A 19191-nucleotide genomic window follows, 5' to 3' on the forward strand; every position below is an offset into this window, starting at 1 on the left:
AATGAGCAAGCTACACACTTATTAATTTGACTCACCCCAAACCTCCCATTTCCATTTGCCCCCTTGATTTTGCCATTCATGAAACTGCCTCTCCCTTATTTTCCAATCATTTCCCCAAATTCCCCCCCTACTGGAATAACCCTTCCATACCTTCTCCACGTTCAATGGCAACAAGATGCATAGACTCGTGGACATAAAGACTGTTTATTCTGTCCAGTGCATTTCCCCTTCCTTTTCCCACCAAACAAGACCTCCACACACCCCTGGCATTTCTCAAATTTCATTCCTAGTTCATTTCATGTAAGCACAGGAGCATAAGAGTTACCTCTTGTTCCATCTCAGTTTCCTATTAAACTGATGGACAGGCATTTAGCTCCCTCAGACTGCCATTTAATGAAAGCACATCTTTCCAATAGCATTAAGGAAAGTGGCAGAACAAAGCACAGTATTTATTAAGATTAATCCAGAACAATTGCCATTTGTAGGCAAAGTGTTCAAAGTTTTCCATCCTGTGAACGTGTTGTACTATTCCATATTTTACTCCTGGAAGGTCTGGCTCTAAAGTTTTCAAATGGCAGTCTGTTTCCCAATCAGTAGAAAAAGGAAAATTGGGAGAAACTCAATTTCCTCCCAAATGGGTTTTTAAATATTCTCAGTTTTTTCGTGTCAGCTGTATAGCATGAAGACAGGCACTTTGATCCAACTCGTCGAATAGATAAATCTAGTTCCATTTGCCAGCATTTGATCCATATCCCTCTTAAAACTTTTCCATTCATATCCACCCAGATGCCTTTTAAATGTTGTAATTATACCAGTCTCCACCACCTTCTTTGGTCCGTACACGCACCACCGTGAGTGTGAAAAACATGCTCCTTAGGTCCCTTTTAAATCTTTTCCTCCTCACTTTTAACTTATGCCGTCTAGTTTTGGGTGCCCCCACCCTGGAGAATGACCTTGTCTATTTATCTTATCTATGCCCCTCATTACTTTATAGACCTCTAAGATCACTCCTCCATTTCCGATGCTTCAGGGAAAATAGCCCCAGCCTTTTCAACCTCTCCTTTTAGCTCAAACCTTCCAGTCCTGATGACATACTTGTAAATCCATTCTGAACACTTCAAGTTTCACAACATTCTTACTATAGCAGACCAGAATTGCAATATTCCAGTAGTGGCCTAACCAATGTCCTGTGAAAACCTCAACATGTCCTCCCAATTCCTACACAATGCACAGTATATTCAGGCAGGATCTCAGATCAGAAGAACATGTGGACTTTGGGAGAAACAATGCAGCAGCAGACATTAATGGAAGTTGTTTATAGGACACCAAATAGCAGTGGTAGAGTTCTTAATCAAGTGGTGAGAGAAGTATGTAGCATAGGCAACACAGTTATCATGGTTGCCTCCACTCTACATAGACTGGGTAAACCGAATTGGTGCACCAGAGCTAAAAAAGGACACTTTTCTTGGGTGGATTTTCTGGTTGAGGACCAGACCAGACGACAAGCTATTTTAGATCTCATGTAATGAAAAAGGGCTAATTAATACTTTAAAAAAGAACCTTCAAGCATGAGTGCATGAACACAATTTTACATAGTCATCAATCTGATGCAAGCATGTTAAATTTGAATAAGGAAAATTAGGAAAGCATGAGGCAGAGCTGTACATAGTTCTTTAAAGACTGTCCATTGTCTAATTACATGATTTGGATCAACCACACCTTCCTTAAAAAGGTACAAAAACTCAAAAATAGATCAGTCAACCAGGGCTGACAAAGGAAGTAAAGGATTGTACAAAAATAAAAGGCTTATAAAGTCTTCAGACATTGGAAGAAATTAAAATGTTGGATGTTTTTAAGAACACGAGGAGGCCCAAAGAAGTAATGAAAGAAAGAAAAAAATACATATGTAATCAAGCAAAAAGGACTGGAAAAGTTAAGTATGGGAAAGAAAACATCTGGCTAAGACAAAGGTATGTCTGCTTAAAGCAGGATTAAGTGAATTTGATCAGGAAAACAAAATGGTTGAAATGCTAAATGACTATTTAGTGTCTGTTTTCACTGAGGAAAGTGCAAGAAATCTCCCAGAATTAGAGATCAGAGTGACTGGAGAGAATAAGGAGTTGAAGAAAATTATGAACATTTGTACTGAAGAAATTAATGGGGCTGAAAGTTGATAAATGTCTGAAACCTGATTCTCTACATCTCAATGTTGAAGGTGCTGGCTAGAAATAGTAGATGCACTGTTAATCAATTTAGATCAAATTAAAGATAAACAGGTAAAATTTTAGAGTTTGGAAATGATTGCTGCAGATTAGAAGCCTGCAAATGTCACCCCACTATCAGGTTTTGGATAGCTGTGATTGGGCTAAAACATGGCAAATAGAATGTTACATGGAAAAATGTGAAGTTCTCCATTCTGGTACAAAAAACTGATGTGCAGAGTATTTCTAAAATTGAGAAAGATTAGAAAGTGTAGATGTGTAATGGGACTCAGGTGTCCTTATTAGTGAATCACTAAAGGCCAACGTACAAGCCCAGCAAGTTTTAGGAACGCTCTTGGAATGTTGGCCTTTATTGTACAAGGGTTTGAGTACAGAAGTAGTAACACCTTGCTTCAATTGTATAGGAGCTTAGTAAGACTGTACGTGGAATACTATGCATAGTTTTAAATTTCCTTTTCTTACAAAAGGAATTATTGTCATTGAGGGAGTACAACAAAAGGTTCAGCAGACTTTGTTCCCGGAATGGTGCACCATCATTTGAAGACAGATTGCTGAAACTGGGTCTGTATTTTCTAGGATTTTTCAGTAAGATCATCTGTCATTTCTTCAACCTACATAATACTTAAAGATAAGACAGGGTAGGTGCAGGTAAGCTATTTCTCTACCTGGGGAGGCTAGAACTGGGGACACAATTTAAAAATAAGGGCAATGCCATTCAAGACTGAGCTGAGATTTCTTATTCAGATGATGGTGAACCTTTGGAATTTCCTACATCAGAGCTGTGGATGCTCAGTCTTTAAGTGTAATTAGAGGTTGAGCAACCTGATTATCAATGCATTAAACGGTTACAGGGATAGCGCAGCTAAAAAGGCATTGAAAATGTTTGACAAGCCACAATTATATTTTTTGGCAGGTAGAGTTCAATGGGCTGAAAGGCCTACCCCTGTTAGCAGTTTCATGAAGTTTCAAAACTTGTCCCCAGTGAAATTTGTTCTATAATCTTATGCTTCCATCTACTTTCAGGCAGACATTGTAAGCAAATAAATTTGGATATCTGGCATTCTAACACACTAAGATGTGAACATGAAACAGTTAAGGCCAATACCTCTATCAAAACACCACTAGTCCTATTCCTGGCCATTATCTCAATCTGGTCTCTTGCCACTCGGCCATTTCCTAACTCAGGCAATAACTTTCCTTCAAATCTCATGGCTTTAATGTCAGCTAACAATTCAGGAGGGAACGCTAATAAACTGTTTTCTGGAAACTCATATAACACCATCTATATACATCATATATTCTGTCCTTTTTAATACATGAGTTGTGTCTGCAGGATCTACCTTTTATAAATCTTGGACAACTAAAACCTTGTAGTGTTCCGTCAGCCCATTCTTAAAGTAATTTCTGATAGCAGATGTTAGCAACATGTTGGCTGGGGACAAGTATGCTGACCTGTTCCTCTACTCCATGTTCTCTAATTCCCTAATTAACACTGACCACACCTCTTTCCCAATCAACATTCTAGCTACCAATGCAGTGGTTCCCTCAACCTCCCTTGAAAATAAGCCACCCTTAAATGTCCTTGCAACTACTTTATCTTCAAACCACCACCCCCAAACTTTTCCTCTCCAATTGTTTATGCATTCCAAGCCCTTCACTTCCAAAACAATACCTGAACCAGACTTGGCACAATTAGTAACACTCCATACGTTAGAGGTAACTGAAACAGGTACCTCTTGTTTCCATGACCGCTCTGTCCTTCTAACCACCCCATTCTTTTCCAACACCTAATTTTCATCTGAGAACATGACTGCCCTCATTTAGTACCTGCATGAGCCATCAGATCATCACCGTAGCAATTCTAGCAAAGTCTTTTAACCCTTCATTCCGTTCTCTTCATCCACCCCTCTTATGCATGGTTACAGAGGATCAATCCTTCAGGCAATTGCTTTGCTTGCTGAACCTAAATATCATTATCTAAAATGCTTACTTCCATTGATGTAGCATTCTCAACAGGTAGCTCTCCAATAAACGCAGTAGTTGCATTCTTGTGTGACCAGAAAAATCACTATACTTGTACAGCAGCAAGTTTGCTTTATCCAAACAGTATCCACTATTCATTAATCGCAATACAGCCAATTCACATCAACAAACATGCCTTACAGCAGAACTACCTGCATGCTTTCAATCTTCTGCCCAAAAAAACTCATTCAGGACAACTTTGCATGCACTAGACCACACTTCTGACTGGTTTCCCATTCTCTATACACTATGGCTGCCTTAATTCAACACCAGAAGTCCCTAAAATATGGAATGCCTTGAGGATCTCAACAGCCTCTTTAATTCACACTGGTGTGGCCCAAAAAGACTTGATAACCAATGCTACAAAACAAGCATATGAAGTGACAGAAACCCTGCTTTTTCAAAAACTACCCCAATACTCTGTAGCTAAAGCCGTGCTCCTTCTCAACTACTCCGAACAACAGCTCTCATATGCTCCAAAATCTTTATGCTCCAGTTACACAAAATTGGAGGTATTAACATGAGATTACACAGAGAAACTTTGGTAAGTGCTGTTATACTGATCACAGTGCTTGTTAAGATGTATGGCTTCTCATTTTTAATGCCTTCAATTTAAAATTCTCACTGAGGCCTAAATAGCTTGGTTCCTCCTCACTTCCAAGACTTTCTCAGCTGTGATTGGTATATTTGTCTAATTTTGGCTTCGTACACATCTTTTCTTCATCTCACCATTAGTAGCCATGCCTTCAGATGTTTAGGCCTTAAGTAACTAGGCTTTAATTCCCTTTTTCAGCCCTTTAAATCATCCTTAATACTGATTGCTTTTACTAAGCTGTCTTCTTATATTTCCTTTGAAATGCCTTAATATTTTTCTTTAGAAGTAATGACAAAAATTGATTGACAAATGTTCTTTTGTGTAAATTGTTGTTCACCTGTCCATGACAATGCAACTTTCCCTCATCTCAAAACTAACTAATGCCTGATTCTGTATCCTTGATTTGGTTACCACCTTCCTAAAACAAAAATTCCAGGCACTGATCACTGTAAAGTGCTACCTTGAATTTCGTAAAAAAGAGAAGATCAGATACCCACTATCTAGAATTAAAAAGCTTCTTTAGTATTTGAGATTCCTCAGTCTCATCCCTCCGATTTTCCTCCCAACCAACATAACATGCATTATGTAATACTCTAAAGAAATTAATCCCAATCTTTGCTAGAAAAATGCAGGAAAATTGATCTTGAAACAAGCCAATTTCTTGGATACAGAAGTGGTTTTAAGAAGGAGTTAAGGGAGCTAATTTAAGGGAGAAAAAGTTCTAGCGGCTACATTTCAGGCAAATTCTGCGGTGGCCACCAATGTAGGAATGAAATACTGCTCTTTGAATGAAGCAATTTAAGATTACTCAAGAGCTCGGCCTTCAGCCTTACTACCATTTCAAGACCACTGATACTTGGTTTGTGCCCCTTGTCTATTCAAGTTCTGAAGAATAAGGAATTTGTACTGTCTTCAAATGACCAGAATACATTACAGCTTCAGCATGTTGCCTCATGTTTAACTTTTTGCTTCAAATTAAGTTTAGCATTCTATTTGTTATGATTGACAGGAAACTAAAACTATTTATAATATACTAAATTAATAGGGTATTCCTGAATTTTCTAGATTTTTTTAGCTACTTGAATACAGATGTGTGGAAGGTATTACGTATTGGAAGAAAGAAAATTAATTTGACTACTTTTAAACTCAAGTCTTTTCCCACATTGTCTTCTAGCTGATTCTGTACTATGCAAATTTTCTTGAGCATGGCTCCATCCCAGGCTGAGATTTACACAATGTACAATTAAAAAAATTAATTACTGTTCTCACATTACATCTGAGTGGAACCTTGATTGAATTTAAAGCTTTATTTTGTAGTGATTCATGAATTATGAACATTAGCATATGGGCACACTACTACGTTGCAAAGGATTCATCAGATGGTTGCTTGGAATTGGTAGAAAGGTTAAAGGGGGCTGGGGCCTCGTTGCTGTTTTCATAATGAAACGCATGTCCAGCACAATGAAAGAATTGCTTTCATTTGTGGAGAAACTGTAAAAACTCTAATGTATCTATGCTGCTGTCACCCGGCAACAGCTGCTGGCTTGAGGTATGGCTGTTTTCTCTTCAGTACAGGCAGAAGCTGTGGGTAGTTGGAGTTTACAAGAACAAGCAGGACTGTCTTGTCAACAAGAGTTGGAGCTGAAAGTTGCACACACTTTCTCACTGAAATGTAGTTTTAAAAAAAAATGATGAAAAAATAGAAAAACAGAAGGATTGATCCTCTGGCACCACAAGTAACAGAGGGGGTGGGGGTTGGGTGGGAATGGAGAGAACAGAATGAAGGGGGAAAAGACTTCACTGTTCACACAGCAAACAGAATGTAACTGAAGTTCCTAATCTCCAGGATCATTCTTGTGAATGTTTTCTGTATTCTAACGTGTTCATATCTTTAGTAAACTGTGGTGTCAAGAAATGGACACAATACGCCATTTGTAGCCAAACTAGTGTTTCATATAGGTTTAAAGTAACATCCTTGTTTTTATAATCAAATGTTCCTATGAATAAAGCCCAGGATATTTTACACTTTGTTATTACACTCACAAATTGCCCTATCACAATAAGTGATATATGCACAGAATCCCAGGTCCCTCCGTTCTTATGTTAGAAGAATGGTTTACTTCTTTGATTACCACAAAAAAGTAAACATTGGAGCAAGTCTGTCACTCATGCTTGCTGATATGTCTTTCAGAGGCAATAATGAAGAAAAAGCTGGGAGATATACATGGGAGGTTTCAAATTTCATTATACAGAATTGTATTAAAAAGAGTGGCATGGTAATTGAAAGAATCATAATTGGGAGTAGTAAAATAAAGTTTCTAAAGAAGGAATTGATTTTATTTTGGGAAGTGACCTGGCTCACCAAGGGTGGTGGAACAATGACAGATGGAAGTTTAAAAAAAACAAATGTTCCAGGAAGAACATCCTTGATTATTTCAACTCTGTTCTGGCTAGATTTCAGTCCCATTAAAATTAGGGAGGTAGAGGAGTTGATGAAAAATGACAAATTGGAAATGCAATAGTTATCTGACACTTATTTAAATAACAATTAAAACTCCTATACGCTTGTGAAACAAGGACTACCGCCACTCCAGACATATTAAGAACAATACAGGTGTAGTATTCAGAAAATCAGGGCATTAGGACAAAATTTCCAACAGAGGGGTCCCTCAAAGAGCCGAATTACCAGAAATAGAATCACTTATCACCAGGACCCAGCCCACATGGAGTGGACATGTAGTACGTATGACAGTCAACAAAATCCTTAAAGTGATCATGCATACACAACTTAAAGCTATCGGGTAGGCCACAATTTAAAATTTAAGCATTCCTTGAAAAGGTGCATCTCAGCAAATGTGGCAAGTCCACAGAGTGGGGGAAAAAAATCTACCTGGGGGGCAATCTTAATTAATGTTTCCTTCAAATTGCAAAAGTAGACACACCACAAAAGGACAACAGACAAACCAAAAAGTAACGTGCAGTTAAAAATCAGGTCACAGGCTTGAATGGTGTGGCGAGTAACTGACCTCCTCACTCCCCAAAGCCTATCCACCGTCTACAAAAACACACGTCACTTGCCTGGATGACTGCAGCTTCAACAACACACAAGCAGCTTGAAGATGCACCTTCCAAAATCCATGACCCCTTCCATCTAAAACGGCAGCAGATATATGGGAACACCACCACCACCTTCAAAGCCACTCTCCACCCTGACTTGGAAATATATTGCCGTCCCCTCACTGTTGCTGGGTCAAAACCCTGGAACTCCCTCCCCTAACAGCACTGTGGGTCAACTCTCAGCAGGTGGACTGCAGTGGGTCAAGGCAGCAGCTCACAATCACCACCTTCAAGGGCAACTAGGGATAAATGCTGGCCAGCCAGCAAAACCTCCCTCCCACAAATGAATGTATTAAAAAAGACAATTATCCTTGTTCACACTATGGAAAACCACACAGGTCTGATGTCAGACTCCAAACCACGGAAGAATAAGCAACAGATGACTGTGCACAGATGTAATGGCCATCTTTGATAAATGCATTGTTAAGACTTCCACAATAAAATATTCTAACATCTTCCAGATAACAGACACCAGTTTAACAAACCTTTACTTCTGTTGTTTCTTAGAATTATTTTGCAAGTTTCCAATTCACTGCGAGTATTCTAGAACTCAAGGAATATTTGGAAATTATAACAAATAAGGAAATCACAGCCACTATTTCTTCAGCTCTCTGGGACAGACGACATCAGCTTCAAGGAGTATCAGATTTATGTCCTTTAAATTCTGTCAATACTTTGCCATTGTTAAACATCTCCAGGTCCTTGCTTACCCTCTATTTCTGAATATAATTTGGCATCTCAGTATGTAAATAAAATTAAATTGCTGACCAGAAACAAGTACTGCACACGGTTTTCTTTTCTCTTTAAGGGTGATGACAAGTGTGTATATAATTCAGGTGTTCTAAGAGAACTGGTTTGCAGTAAACAGTGTTGCCTAACACACTGGCCTTTAATACTAATTGGGAATCCCAATCTGGCTAATTGCATTTCATTTTAATAAATGATCATCACAGATTCTGTACTGGACTTATGATCATGCACGTTGCAAGAACAAATGCTAAAAGATGTAAAGCAGGGACCACCTTCTGATCAGACTTCTCTACTTCCTTGATTAATGAACAGTATTTATTTGATAAGATGTAACAGCTTTGAGTTCATGAAAGACAATTCCACTAAAAGTAGTGTATTTAGCTAAAATGTTGCTTGTAAAGAAGCCCAGTGACGAGCTCAGATTTAAAATTAGATACAACTGTAGTAAATGCCAATCAAAATTATTTTCATTTATCCAGCTTCAAAGATTCAAAATGTTAACTGTTTCTCTCTGTAGATGCATAAATGAAGCATTACAAAGTGTGGTCACTGTTCTAATCCAACACGACAGAAAAAAAACTGTACACAGCTCTCAAACAGCAGCGTGATAATGTGTAATTGGTTTTGGTAATGTTGATTGTCAGATAATTGTTGGACAGAACACGATACAACTCCTATCTCTTCAAAACGTACAAAAAAAACTTATACAATTTGATGCAGTGGCAGAATAGCTTACTTGAACAGCTCAATAAGAACTTCAGTTTCCTTTGGATGTGAAGATATTTTTGTTTATAAAAAGTAGTGATAATACAGAGAGAGTTTTGTAATGTTTTCAATAAATAAAGTTTTCCACTGCACGGTGGATACTTCAGTTTGTATCCTGGACAGTCACTACAAAAAATGACCTTTGCGACGTGAAGCTATACGAAACCCCATTCGTACAGTGGACTGCATTTGTCCAGGAGGTGTATACTGAAAAAAACCCAAAACGTCGAAGATCCACATTTGAGAGAGAGGCGATTACCCAGTTCAGGGCTCCATCAGAAATGCGGGGCCATACTTACATTCTGACAGTTCTTCGGAGCGCAAAGCCTTCAAAGGAAAGCAATAGGATAGGTGTCTGGTTGGGTCCCAGCCGGATCAGGGTCTTGGGGCGGAGGGGGTGCTGTAAGTTGTACTTCGTGTTACAGTGTAGCGCTAAGCATGGGGTCAGTTTGATAGTCTATCTCTTGAGTAACTATGTAGGTCTAACTTTTTCCCCCCCGCAGTACTTGATTTATTTAACTTCATTGGAATTGAAGCATATGCAACTCCCAACTACACTGGAGTAGGAACCGTCTCGTTCTAAGTTCAAGCCGCCCTTCCCAATGTACAATACTTACCGTGGACTTCAAACGGTCCCAACATAGCACTGACCTCGCCCCATGAAATACAAAATAACTGATTGCTGCTTCGTACAGTTGGAGCCAAAGTGAAACACTCAATCTTGTCGCTTTCATCTAACCGGCTCTGGTCCCGATGCAGAAAGACGCCGCCAAACGCGGATTTCGATATTATTCTGACACAGGAACTAGTTTAAGGCTGCGCGTTCGATAACGTGAAAAGCCCTTCCGATCTAAAGTTCTTGTCCGTGGAAATTTCGACTCCATGCTATTTTCGCCGGGGTCTCCGAAAAATGCGGAGATACCAAAGTTGCCCTCCAATGCTAGTTTGATCATTTAAAAACAAAACACTGCGACACTGGAATGTCTGAATCTTTCAAAAAAGGTGCAGCACTCACTCGCTGCCTGTGTTTAGCATTTTCCCAAAGTGAACAAAAGAGGGCTTGCAGCATTTCACATCGCGTTGACCGAGCTGGACGCGAGAAGGAGCGTCCAGATTAAGAGGAAAATTCAACCAATTTAAATCGAATAAGATAAAACGGATGCAACAAAAGATCGAGGCATCAAGAACAGATCGGGGCAAATTTAAATGAGAATAGAAGACCACGTCTCTCCGTTTTTCTCACTTTTAAAAGTCCCAAACATTGAAGATAGTGGAACTTTAAAATAGGAAATGTAAAGTACCGAAAATAATCAGGAAACTTGAATCAAAGAAAGGTTTAAGCACAAATGCTAAGGGAAAATGTGAAAACAAAAAGTGCTTCTGCCAATGCACTGACACTTGACAAGGGGTGGGGGGGGGGGGGGTAACAAAGCGTGGAGCTGGATGAACACAGCAGGCCAAGCAGCATCTTAGGAGCACAAAAGCTGACGTTTCGGGCCTAGACCCTGCATCAGAAAAGGGTCTGCTGATGAAGGGCCTAGGGCCGAAACGTCAGCTTTTGTGCTCCTAAGATGCTGCTTGGCCTGCTGTGTTCATCCAGCTCCACACTTTGTTATCTTGGATTCTCCAGCATCTGCAGTTCCCATTACCCTGGATAGAAGGGAGATCACAAAAGGGTGTAGTCATGGGACAAAAACCAAAATAAGTCTGAGAGATGTGTAAATGACAAGAGCACAGTAGTTGCCCAGAACCTGAAGTTCGAAAAAAAAAGTTAGATATTTCACCAAAAAAGAATCCCATTCTTTTCGTTCTCCACAGATATTGCTAGGTCTGTGTATCTTAGGCGATTTTGTTCGCTATTTTAGGAGAATTCCAGATTTCGTTACCTCAGTAATCTCCACACAGTTTCAATTTCTTTCCACTGCAAACCCAGCTTCTCAATCTTGCCCCCTAATGATTTTCTCACGTTAATACTAAAAGACACCTGAAAGACAAACAATTTCAAGATAACAATAGAAGCAGACTTTGAATAACTAAATAGAAATTACTATGAGTTTACGTCCAATAGTCAATAGCTTTTACGGTCTATTTCTGATAGCACCCCAGATTTTGGTGCTAACTCATTTCTCTTGATAATTTCACCGAAGATGAAATTGTAGGCAAGAAATAGCAAACTGCTCTGTTTAAAAAAAACAAATCAAGGATGTGGGCAGTGTCAGTGTTAATTGTGCATTCTTAATTACCTTTGATAAGGTACTGAGCTGCCTTCTTGAATAGTTACATTCCATCTGGGGCAGTCGTGCTCCAAGATTATTATGCAGTGGAATGGAGCAAATGGTGATATATTTCCAACTAAGATGCCGTGGAAGAGAGGGGGGAAAATGTACAGGTGGTGGTGTTCTCATATCTGCTGCTTATCCTCGTCTTCTTACATAATAGCAGTCATGAATTTGGAAAGTGTTTTCTCAAGGAGCTTTAGTGAATTTCTGCAGGATGAATAGAAGAAGGTAAAGTAACCAAAGTCCTACTACTTCATTAGTGAGAGAGAGCGCGAGATGACTGTTGGTGGTAAACCTGATCGTATTGAGGAGTTAATAAAATGTGAGGCTGGATGAACACAGCAGGCCAAGCAGCATCTCAGGAGCACAAAAGCTGACGTTTCGGGCCTAGACCCTTCATCATATTGAGGAGTTCTTCATGGTAACCTCACTCAAATGTAGGAATTCAACACAAGCTATTGGTATGACTGAAGCACGAACCAGACATCCAGCTAATTGAGGTGATCGACCCCTAAATGTAAAGTGGGAAGAGATCATGCAGAAATGGGAGAGAAGAGGATACTTGAAATTTCAGGATCCTGAATGTCAGAAAAGTACAAAGTATTAGCCCCAGGTTTAAGGTTTCTCTTCACGGCTGAAGAACGGGGAGTGGGAGGGATAGGATCCGGTTATTGTGGTCCACATAGATACCAACAACTTAGGCATGTCCCAGCAAGTGGTTCTGGTGAGGGATTACAGGCAGCCCAGGACTAAATTTTTAACAAAAGGATCACGAAAGGTAATCATCTCTGGATTGCTACCTGAGCCACGGGCAGAATGGCATTTGTAATTAAAATTAGATAGGTGAAATGCATGGTTCAAAGATTGCGCTGGGAGAAACAGGTTTTAAACAGGGGGAGAGTGAGATCTATTCCTTTAGGATGGGTTTCATTTGGACCACACTGTGACCAGTGTCCTAGCAGATGGAGGTGGGGGGGCAGTGTTCAATTCAAAGGAAGTTTAACAAAATCAAAAAGATATGAGAGAAGTGCACAGTGTTGAAGAGGCAGATGATAACCAAAAGTATGACAGGAAGGGGCAGGAAATAGATAAAGACTTAAAGCAGAAACTAGAACCACAGAATACAGTAAAAAGGTTAAAATAGGAACAAACAGAAATGAACAAGTTACATTATTGCTATTGTGGGGATGTGGTAACAGGGTAACTAAGACTGGGAACTCTATTTATGTTGCAATAGATTTGGCAAAGAATGAAAAGATGGCGTAGAGTATTGTTGATAAAGAAAGGCAATATTAATGCTGTAGTGATACAGATGCAATAGATTGTGATGTGCATTCAGTTCAGGAGGAAACAAGGACTAGCAAGGGAAAGAAATCACTCGACACAGTCATCTGTAAAAGACCAAAGGCAGACAAGTCAACAAGTCCTGATGGCCTACACCCACGGATTTTAAAAAGGAAGTTGCTGCAGAGATACTGGAGACATTGGTCAGAATATCCAAAACACACTGGGTTCCAGCAGACTGCTAATGTGATGCCCATGTTCAAGGGAGGGAGACAGAAAGCACAAAAGTTCAAGCCAGCCAGCTTGAAATCTGCTGCTGGAAAATATACAGGAGTCTACTAAGGAAGGACGAGTAGGGCATGAATCTTAAATTGGCACTCTTTTATCCTGAGACTATGCCCTCTGGTCCTAGCCTCTCCCATGAGGGGAAACATCTTCTCAACATTCACCCCTTAAGAATCCAATGTTTCAATTAGGGGTTTCAAGGTCAGGTTGAGTGAGTGAGCAAAAATTCAGCAGATAAGAGTTCACTACAGGCAATTGTTAAGTCATGCACTTTTTTTCAAAAAAAGGTAGAACATTAGTTTTCTGGACAGGCACTTCAAAACATGCAGTGCAGAAGGACCTTGGACAGCAGTGTGGAGGTGGAGAAACACAGCAAATTACGTAGCAGAGGAGTAGGAAAGCTGACCCAGAAGGGTCCCCACCCAAAACATCAACTTTCCTGCTCTTCTGATGCTGCCTGACCTGCTGTGTTCCTTCAGCTCCACAGTGTTGATGGACTCCAGCATCTGCAGTTCTTGCTATCTCCAAGCACAGAAGGATCTTGGTGTTTTTGTGCATAGCAAGTAATTCAGGCAGCAAGTGGAATTTTGGCCTTTATTACTTGGCGGGGGGGGGGGGGGGGGGGGGGGTGTTGGATTTTAAAAAACAGGGAAGTCTTTTTACAATTGTACAGGATATTGTTGAGGTTGCATGCAAACTACTGGACAGTTTTGGTCCCTGTGTTTTAAAAACAACATTCTGGCATCAGAGGCAGTTCAAAAAAATTCACTAGGCCGATCCCTAGGATGAAGAAGCCAACTTGTTAAGAACTAAACCATTAGGCTTTTATTCATTAGAGTTTAGATGAGTAAGGGGTAATCTTATTGCAAAACACAAGATTGAGAGGCTTTACAGGGTAGATATTCAACAATCTGTTCCACTTGAGGGAAATCTCAAATAAGGGGACATAGTTACAGAATATAGGGGACACAGTGAAAATGGAGATGTGAAGGAATTTCTTCTTCCAGGGGCTACAGAATGTCTGGAATTCTCTGTCCAGAGAGTTATAGAGATTAGATCACTGAAAACATTTGGAAAGAAAAACAGGCACCTAGATTTTTGAAATACCAGGGTGCAGACAGCTATGCTGAACCTGCACAAAAGAGAAGTTGAAATCTGAAGCAGATCAGCCACGATCTTGAATGGCAGGAGCTTAGTGGCCTCCTCCTGCTGCTATTTCTTATGTGCTTGTATTATCCATCAGAAATTAAATTCAGCACTGTATAACATGAGAATTTATTGGGACACTTGAAACTAGGCATTTTCCAAGTATTTAGCTGTGTGATGTATGATTGACAAAGCCCAAGTGCTGATAAAATCAATTTAGTGGGGTAAACACAGGGCTTTTCCATAATAAAACAGCACAATAAAGTTGTCACAGATTTCTTAACATCCACAATGGTATTGTATAATGTTGAAAATTAGTCTTGTTCCATCTGCACTCATAACACTTTGGCTAGCGCAGTGGATGATTCCATAACATTATCAAGCAAAGAATCTCAGGTGAAAAACAGAGATATGAAGGAATTTCTTCTTCCAGGGGCTACAGAATGTCTGTAATTCTCTGCCCAGCTTGCCATATATAACAGCAATACAGTAAAGTATTTCAGACAAATATTAAAACTTGAATTTTCAAACTCCTTTGGTCATGAACTTTAACAATGTTGAACAGAGTTGTTATAAGTTACTATACTGTTCTTTTTGCACTAATACAGTGAAGGAATGACAAAGGGACATTAAGTCAAAAAGTTTTGATCTTGCGCTTATCAGGAAACTCATGTAAAAGGACAAACTTTAGAAAGAAAGCATCAATTTATGCAGCATTTAAACAGTGGATTGGCTGAAACAGATATGCAGCAGGAACATTCACTGTCATTGAAACAAACACTGAGCAAGTCAGCCATTCAATATGACTGTGGCTGATCGTTTACTTCAGTCATAGTCCTGCTTTCTCCCCATTCCTCTTGATCCCTTTGGAATCTAAAAATATATATTAATTTCTATTATCTCTATCATAAATTTATCTTTGAAGTAGAGAGTGTTAGTTGAAACATTAAAGCAGCATATTCAAAGCTTTACATATAACTGTACTGACAGGAAGATAATACCTTCATACCACATAATCCATTTGAATTCCTAATTTTTCTCAGCTCAAGATCTGTTCTTTGAGACACAGATTTTCTAAATATTGTGAGCAAGTTCTCTTAATAAATTTATATTACAGCCAGGACTGTGTCAACTCCAACCTTGCTGGTCACCGCCAAGCTTCCACCATCAGAAATTAAATTACTTTAAAAACCTGTCCCTTGTCATTACAAGAAGTTCAGCATGTCTCTCGAAGTAAACCTTTAAAAGGGAGTCCTAAGCTATACAAGAGGTGACTGGCTCACTGAATGTCGCCTGCAGAGGAGTTTATGTCACGATAATACTATCATAAATGGTCAATAATTAGTGCTAAGTATGGACTATCAATTTTCAACTTACAGCGTCTGACTGTTACACCAGAGAACTAGTATTTTTGAAGTAAGAGGGCAGCTACTGATCTAAAATTGCAGAGATTAGTTGACCACAAAGTTGAGGCAATGACGTGGAATAAAGAAAGCTGTTTACGTAAAATGGTAATTTCAATGTAAAGGCAAAGTCAGGCACCCAAGTCAGGACAATTCACATTGGTAGGCTAATTTCACACCTTGGGAAGTGAAAGATTTGCCTGCCAGTTAGCCAGCTTCAAAAGACAAGTGAGGCAGACTTTGGAATATACAAAATGATCATATTTTAGTAGCTGTTTTTGAGCAACAAAAGGGAAAGAAAAATGAATTTCTAACAAGTAGTACAAATTGCTGTCCCCTGATTCTTCCTCCTCATGACCATCTCGTAACAAAGGGCTCAGTGAAAAGGCAAACTGGGAAAACAACTTCACACAGAACTCAAAATGTCTATAAACTTTGCTACTACTGAGAGTATGAAATCAACAGATGAACAATTATGGTCTCAGGTTAAGTCCTCTAAAGATCTTTAAACTGCGTAACCTTTAATTTTCCTGTGTATCAGGCAGATGTTCCTTTTCAAAATTTATAACGTTGCACTTTATATTATTTTTCCTCAAGGTTGGGTTGGTTGGTAAGAAAATGACTCCATTTATCAAAGAAAACCTAGTCACTGGCTCATTCATTTGATCTGGTTGACTACAATTTTTATACTCATGATATGGATGCATACTAAAAAGAAATGAAAATATCTGAAGCAACTCAGAGGGTTAAAAAAAGGGATGAATTACCACTCTTCACCTTGTCATAAAATCATTCCAAGGATCTTCCTCAAAAGGGCTTTGCAAGAATTTATTTTGTGTTAAACATCCCCTCGAAGAACAAAAAGATGATGTGACATACATGTAGGTGAACCATTTTGTTTATATCAACAATATAGAACTTTATAAAAAATTTAAACCATTTGCTGGTGTAGTGGCACTAAGTGAAACATTGTTAAATGGGAACTGTTAAGAGTGATTTGTTTTGTACATTAACCTAATAGCCTCCAAAACAGATGCTGCCAAATTCATGCCAACTCCTTGTCTAGGTTGCCAAACACCATAAATCCGTTAGTAAGCTAAGCTTCATATTCTATTTTGTGCCATGTTCCATGCTCGAATGAACCATATCGTGGTTAAAAACTCCAATCCAGTCAGCTAATCCTCCTGATAATTCTTTCAGTGACAAGACAGTAATCACAAAAGTGCGGTTACTATATCCTTCATTAAATGGAAGGATTTAGTGAGAATTAGGAGTTTGACCAGATTTTAACCAGCAGCAACTTTAGTTTTTGGTTTCCTGGCCCCAATCTCCACTCCGTCTCTCAAACTTGTAATTCTTCTTTTCTCCAGAAGAACTGGTTAGGGGACAGCTTAAGTGAGGTGGTTATTCTCCTGCATTTCATCAAAACCTACATGGCCATTAAGATAGAAGATGAACAAATACAACATGGGAGGTGACCCAGTCAAGGCTAACCTGGCCATTACTGGATGTCAATCGTCTGCTCCGCATTTTCCTTTCCTTAGTCTATTTCTACGGACTTAGAGTCAGAGAGCTGTACAGCATGGAAACAGACCCTTTAGTTCAACTTGCCCATGCTGACCAGTCATCCTAAATTTGGTCCATATCCCTCTAAACACTTCTGCAGTGATTGGAGCTAGGCAGACCTTGTTAACTACAAGATTCTTGATTAGCCCAGGCTAATAATCCCAATCAGGAAAGCCTTGGCTGACCAAAATAATCAGACGATTATCTGCATTTCTGGCATCATGCCTCTATTTGGGAAGCTCGATTAATATCACCCTGCTGAAGACGACTAGGCCCAGTACATCAAAATAAAGGATTTTTTTGCCAGGCAAATGACATCGGGAAAGATGAAAAGCAATGAGAAATCCTTCTGACTGTATGTACACACGCAACATTTTTGGTTATAAAGGGCTTAGCTTTCCCAGAGGCAACAGACATAAACCTTCCAAGAGTTGACAAATTTGGTTGTGATTAGATTAGATTCCCTACAGTGTGGAAACAGGCCCTTCGGCCCAACAAGTCCACACAGCCCCTTGCAGCATCCCACCCACACCCATCCCCCTACAACCCACACACCCCTGAACACCATGGGCAATTTAGCATGGCCAATCCAACTAGCCTGCATATCTTTGGACTGTGGGAGGAAAACGGAGCACCTGGATAAAACTCATGCAGACATGGGGAGAATGTGCAAACTCCACACAGACAGTTGCCCGAGGATGGAATCGAACCCAGGTCCCTGGCAGTGTGAGGCTGCTAACCACTGAGCCACCATGCCGCCCCCCAGTTAAGGAATATTATAATCATAAATCTCCTCTAATCGTAAGATGCTATCAGTTTTATTCGTCTATTTGAGATCTGGGGGAATCTGTATCAGGATTTTTGACAAGGTTATGATGAATGGCAAAAGGCATGTGATTTTGGGTTAACCCTGAATGAAGTAAGACCGTAAGACATAGGAGTGGAGGTAAGGCCATTCGGCCCATCGAGTCCACTCCACCATTTAATCATGGCTGATGGGGATTTCAACTCCACTTCCCTGCACTCTCCCCGTAGTCCTGAGACACCATTTGGTATGTGGGATTAGTGACATAACCATGCAGAAGCATCTACTAGCTGATGTCCAACTGGACTTCTAGGGCTACTGAAGGGAGATAAGGCAGTGCCGCCCATAGCTTCCAGTAGAAATCAGTGCCATTTGCCTTTTGGGTAAAAGTAGAGGCCAAAATCAGGAGCCCAGTGGGTGAAGGAATCATTAAATCAGTGCAGTTTGCTGGCCATTCTGCACTGATCATATCGATTGTGAAGCCTGATGGCTCGGTTCGCATTTGTAGATCCAAGCAAATGGTAAACTGCTTTTTGCAGCTGCATAGATACCCAATCCCTCGCAGAGGGCTTGTACGCTAAGTTAGTGGAGGTGCTGTCCTTTACAAAGCTGGACATGAACCACACCTACCTGCAATTATGACTGAATGAGGAATCCCAGAAGTATGCTACATATCCATAAGGGTTTATATCATTGTATAAGATTGCCTTTTGAGGCATCATTAGCCTGAGCCCTTTTCCAATGTACCATGGAAAACATTTTAGAAGGGCTAAGCCAGGTTGCCATTTATTGGGATGACATCCTAATAACTAGGAAGACCAATAAAGAACACTGGGAGAGCTTGGACAGTGCTTAAACTTTTCTTAGATGTGTATGCGCTTAGGACTGGAAAACAGGTGCGTTCTAAGTGCCTCAAGTGACCAACTTAGGTTAGAAAGTTGACAAAGCTGGG

At 39.8% G+C, this 19191-nt stretch overlaps 1 protein-coding gene across 1 annotated transcript in view; it reads right to left on the minus strand.

Annotated features, from left to right (window-relative positions):
- pspc1 (paraspeckle component 1) overlaps positions 1 to 19191 on the minus strand; it is a 107567-nt gene that overhangs the window by 1632 nt on the left and 86744 nt on the right. The gene's annotated exons all lie outside the window — the stretch shown is intronic.

Source organism: Stegostoma tigrinum, chromosome 6 (genome assembly GCF_030684315.1).
Source record: "Stegostoma tigrinum isolate sSteTig4 chromosome 6, sSteTig4.hap1, whole genome shotgun sequence".
Lineage (NCBI taxonomy): Eukaryota > Metazoa > Chordata > Chondrichthyes > Orectolobiformes > Stegostomatidae > Stegostoma > Stegostoma tigrinum.